Below are 6,189 nucleotides of genomic sequence, written 5' to 3'. Positions count from 1 at the left end.
CACCGTGAAAGCTCATCAGTAGGGGTAAAGCACCAATGACGCACCAGGTTGACTTTTTCTTGTGTTCAATGACATAAGTAAGTGCTGGCTTCAGCAACTTAGCCTCAGTTTGTGGAGAATAAGCAATAACCTTAGCCATGATCTTTGGGTGTTTTCATGGGGCCTCTTTGGCCAATGACCCAAGATGGAACCCATTCCCGGCACTAGAGGCTTTACTTGGTGGTGTTAGTTGTCTGGTCAGTGAATCACCTCCCTTATTATTTGATGATTCCCTTAGAATTCTTTCATATGTGTATATATTTTAAGAAGCTTCTACAATAGGACTCCATATGGTTTTCCAAATGGCTTTTGGTGTTAGTTTGTCCCTCCCATATTCCTTCCTTATCCTTCTCTCCCCTCCCCTCCCCCATCCAGTCCTCCTACTGTAGTTTCCTCTTCTTTCCCCATCACATTATATTTTACTTCCCTTTCCTTGGGTGATCACCCTCCCCCGACCCCTTACTAGGTGTCTAACCTCTGTAGTTACTCTGATTGTAGAACACATACTAAAAGCTTAAAAGCTAACATTCACATAGAAGAGGAAACATACAATATTTGATTGGGGGGGATCTGGGTTATCTTAGGATGATTTTTTTCTCTAGCCCCATTCATTTTCCTGCAAATTTTATAAGTTTTTAAATGGCTAAATAATAGTCCACTGTGTAAATGTACCACATTTTCTTTATCCATTCACCTGTTGATAGGCATCTAAGCTGTTTCCAATTTCTAAAACATCAATGAGCAAAGCATCTCTGTAGTAGGACGTAGAGTCTTTCGGGTATATGAAAGTCCAAGAGTGGTATAGCTGTGTAAAATTAGAGTATGTCTTCAAAAGGAACCATAGACTATTTGGTTTTCTCAAAGAAGGCAAAGGTTGCTGTTGTGAGTCATAAGAGCTACTAACAAGGAAGAGTGTGATGGACAAAGTAGTTTAGATTAGAACTAAGAAATCCTTATATCCCGTCCCCTCTCTTTCCCACTGTTGTGGCTGTTTGCTTGCTTGCTTTTTTCCCTACCAGACAGAGTCTCGTGCAGCCCAGGCTGGCTTTGAACTCCTGATCCTTCTGCCTTCACCTCTCAAGTGTCAGGACTACAACAGGTCTGTGCCCCTACAACTGACTTGAGATCCTTGTGTTTTTCGTTTTTAATGAATTAATCATGTTAAATATGTGAGCGTTTTGTCTGCATGTGTGTCTATGCATCACCTGCACGTCTGGTGCCCTTGGAGGCCAGAAGAGACTATCAGATCCCCTGGACTAGAACTGACAGACAGTTGTCACCTGCTGCCATTGTGGTGCTGAGGATTGAATCTGGGTCCTCTGGAAGATCAGCCAGTGCTCTTCACCACTCGGCCATGTCTCCAGTCTGAAGTCCTTCTATTCTCATAAAATACTACTAAGAGGAAAAAGACGAGACCCAGTACACACACACACACACACACACACACACAGACACACACACACAGACACACAGACACACAGACACAAGACACACAGACACACACACACACACACACACACACACATGCACACATGGTGGTAAGTGAAACCATGACAGACAGACATGTGGTTTCACCAGACAGCAAAAGTGGTAAAGTCAGGCAGATTAAGGAACCCTCGCAGTTCTCATAGTTGAGAACAGTAGGCGTGTGCTCGTGTCCTGGAGCACATGGCCATGACACCCCACTAAGAGGACCAGGACAACCTGTCTGGCAGCATAGTGCCCTGAGTTCTCCATGCTAATGAGTTATCTAGGTAGGAGCAGGATGTCTAGATAATGAGCTTCCCTTCCTGGGCATCCCCTCCCGCAAAAAGTATTTAATCTCTGGTCCACCCTGAGTACGTGGTTTGCATCCACTTCCTACCATGAATAAACAGTTGGGACAAGCAAGAACTGTCTCCTTCTTCAAGGACGAGCGAGTGGGGTGGGGGTCGGGGAGCCTTCGTCCCGAGCCATGCCTAGGTCTCCTGCAGAAGGCATTTGCGTATTCCTGGTACTCACCCTGAGCTAAGCAGGATTCCTCTCACCCAGGGCTCATCCAGGCCTGTGCCCCCTCTTCTCAAATCCTCGTGGTTCCCAGAGGTGCCTGGGTGTCTAGGAGTTTGAGAACCCCAGCCTTAACCCAGCCTGCATCAATTCTTACCTGGAGAAACACATGTCAGAGCCCCTGTCTTAGGCTACATTTTGCCTCCCCTGAATGGAGTGTCAGCGCATGAAGCCGGCATCTGATGGTGGTGGGGAAAGACCATAGCCTAGCACCTCTGTGCTTTGTCTTTCCAAACGGCCCCAGCATCAAGGCGAAACACAGACCCACGTGTGTGTGTGTGTGTGTGTGTGTGTGTGTGTGAATGGTTTCATAGCCTGTATAAAGAAGTCCTACAAATCCATAAGAAAAATGCATCAATCCAGAAATAACCGAAAACTTCAAAGGAATGTCAGAAAAGAAGTCAGTAAGCACAGGGAGGGGGCGGGGTGTATAGGGGGACTTGATATTTACTTTCCAGATCACTGCAAAAGCACCTTTTACAAAAGGCATAAAACAACCAATATATCTGTGTTAATTTTCTTGTTCTTTTGGTAGCTCAACAACACGCATACAAACTGTTAGTTGAAATGGCTGTTACTTCTGATAATCTAATTGAACCAAATACAACTATCTTTTTTTGGGGGGAGCATCCTTCCTACTAGTAAAATTAAAAAAGTTTTCTATCCTGGATAATAGTCACTTTTCTTACTGTATTGATCTATTAGGTCCCTCTAACACCAAGTTTCAAGATCATTTATGCTACTTCCATTGTTCTTTAGATAGTCAGTGTCTTAGTTAGGGTCTTATTGCTGTGAACAGACACCATGACCAATGTAAGTTTTATAAAGGACAACATTTAATTGGGGCTGGCTGACAGGTTCAGAGGTTCAATCCATTTTCATCAAGGTGGGAACATGGCAGCATCCAGGCAGGCATGGTGCAGGAGGAGCTGAGTTCTACATCTTCGCCCGAAGGGAGCCAGGAACAGACTGAGCATCCTCAGGCAGCTAAGAGGAGGGTCTCCAAGCCCACCCCACACTTCCTCCAACAAGGCCACACCTCCTAATAGTGCCACTCCCTGGGCCAAACATATGCAAATCACCACAGTCAGGCAAAGATTAAACAGGAAGCACGATGCTTTGCTCAATAGTACTGTTTCTGAAGGAAACCAAGCCTGGCCCCCTCGTCAGCGCTGACTTGTCTGTTCGGTATCATACATGCTCTGCTGTTTGCTTACCCTTTGCATCTCTGGCCACTGCATCCACGTTTCCTCTTCTTTCTGCAGTGGTGCTTCAGGTTAGAATCTGCCTTAGACAGCCATGGTACCCACACTTGCCAGAGGCAACCCATGAGACGTATAGAACATGTACAGAGTGACCTTTCTCCCAGACTTCGACTGGAAAAGCTGCTCTCTACGGCTTCTGTTTGTGCGCTTTGGGAACAGAGGTTCTGGTATTACAGTGTGTGAGGCCTGCAGATTCAAAGATGACTGTTGTTGGAAGGTAGGTGTCCATCACAGTCCCCAACGCCGGGACCAGCCCCACAGGTAAGGTCAGAGGCATTCAGGAAATAAACTACATTGATTAACTCATTGTACTTGTGTGGTGCATGTGTGTGTGTGTGTGTGTGTGTGTGTGTGTGTGTGTGTGTGTGTTGGGGGAGTATTCATGATTCATGCCATGGTATCATGGTATACTTGTAGAAAAAGGCAGAGCATACCTTGAGTGTCCCGCGCTACGTCTCGCCAGCAGGAACGACGCGGCACACACAGGATCCTTCTACAGAAAAAGCTTTACTGCGTCTTGAGAGGGAGAGCATAAGCTTACAATGCGGAGACGCCGAGTGAGGAATAACCGTCCCTTATATAGGAAACTATCCTCGCCTAGGACGTGTCACTCTCTGACTGGTCGCTGCCAATTATGCCAGATGACGTACCATTACGTACGTGTCCCTTCGAGTAGGGAAGTTACCAGGCGCCTGCGTATTGCCCTTTTTACTAGGTGCGTTCTGCCAGATGCTGGTGCCATCTTGTAATGGACTATGTAAGGACAGCTCCTCGGACAGCTCCTCACATCTGTGAGGACAGCTCCTCGGACAGCTCCTCACATCTCCCCCTTTTCTGTTTTTTTAAGCAAACAGGACACCCAGATATAGGAGGGTGAAGACAGAGGTCATATCCTCGTACAAAGTTGGCGAACCTGTACAAGAGAGATACCCTTAGGCTGTTGTTGGGACCCAGGGCACTCCCGACCCGTCGACTTTGACTGCCATTTTTAGGGAGGGAAAAAACTGGGGCAGAAACCCTCATGTAATATGACATGCCTTCCAGGGAGCCTATTTGGTAGAACTTCCCTGTGCGATGCTAAGCTCGTCACCCCTCATGGGCTGCTCAAGCCGGACACTCTAATCCTGTGCAATGAACCGAGGTTCTAGGAGTGCAAGAGCTGTCCAGCCGGCGACCTGTTGCTTGAGCATGGTCAACCAGATATCAGCTGACGCTCCTTGTTCAAGGGCTACAAGCGCCTGGGCAATCACTACTTTGTCCTTTCTTGTTTGAGATCTCAATTTGCAAAGCAACCAGAGGAGTAATACTAATCCACAGCAGAGGATCACTCCAAAAAGTCCCACTCCCACCCATTCCTTGAAATAAGAGACTGCTGAGGTGATCCAGGACGACAATCCCTCCGTCAAAGACAGGTCCAGTCGGGTAGAATTTACTTGAATGATGGTCGCTCTCAGCTCCCAAAGTGTCTGTTCAAACTCCGAGGTCCAATTCTGTAACAGATGCTGTGAAAGACTCTTAGACAGATTAGCAGCTCGGGTAAATTTGTCATATTATATGGAGGTGATACAAAGGCCTGGGAGTTTTTGCTCATAGCCAAGCTGGGCCAGTTGCCATAGAATGTCTAATTGCCATCTATACGTTAGTTGACAAGCATAAGGCCTCCCTATATCTGAGTATTGGCCGAGGCCTGTCTGTCCCGAGCCACAGAGACGGTGGCCGATAAATCATTGATAGTTTGGGTTGTCTGTACTGAATTTGACAAGACCAATGCCGAGGCAGTAACCGAGGCAGCGACTGCTGTCGTAGTAATAATGCCAGCAATAATTGCAGAAGTATCAAAATCTCTTTTTCCTCTAAATAAGGTCATGGTCCCCGGGGCATCAACAGGGATCGGGCTAAAGCGAGCCATGCGGGTAACTACTGCGATATTTTATATGAGTAGCTGTCCAGACAGAGGCAGCAGGTTTGATGTTCCCCGTCCAGGAAAATGACAACCGTCCCTTTTCTCCCTTTCCTCCAAGTAGCATCACCATGGGCGTAAGTGCAGCTACCACTAACGCAATGTAAGGCCACCACCATAGAGAACTGTGGCATTAGCCACAATGTCCTCCTCACCAGTTCCCCATGTGGCCTCCCTTAACCAAGCAGAAGATTGATTATATAACATAATGCAAGGGAGATCAAAAGATGTTTTGTTGAATATGCCAAAACAAAGGCTGCCCTTAAGGGGAATAGTCCTATTTTCTTTTAGTCGTTCAACCTGTGGATCCTTAGGTAAATAGGCCAACCCTAAATCCCTGTTAGTGGTACATCACCGGCATCGGGAGTGGAAAGGTTGACATTATTCCCCATCGTAGCTCGCCCTGCACCGTTGCTGGCATCCATGGAAGAAGAGTGAGGAGGTGCAGGGGTCCCAGTCCCTTCTTGATCACTTGCTGTGATGCTCCGAGTAAGTCGTCCTGGGATCCATATGGGATTTTCATTGTCCTGTGGAAAAACACAGACAGCTCCCCTGGATCTTATTAAAACAGGATCCGGGCCTTTCCATTCATTTGTTAATACATCCTTCCATTTGACTAATTCTTTTGTCCTCTTGGGCTCTGAGCAATGTCGCTCAGCCGCTGTTTGTCCAGCTTCATCAAGATTTAAAAAATTTAAGGTAAAAAGGGCCAGAGCAGTGGCCACTCGGGGTGTTGGGGGGAGTTCTATCATAATTCCCCTTCTTTGTTTTATTAAATATGATTTGAGCGTCCGATGAGCACGCTCTATGATTCCCTGTCCTTGAGGGTTGTAGGGCAGGCCCATCAGGTGGGTAACCTGCATCTGAGCACAAAACTGA

This window comes from Rattus rattus, chromosome 1 (assembly GCF_011064425.1).
Source record: "Rattus rattus isolate New Zealand chromosome 1, Rrattus_CSIRO_v1, whole genome shotgun sequence".
Lineage (NCBI taxonomy): Eukaryota > Metazoa > Chordata > Mammalia > Rodentia > Muridae > Rattus > Rattus rattus.
This window is presented reverse-complemented; position numbering follows the sequence as displayed.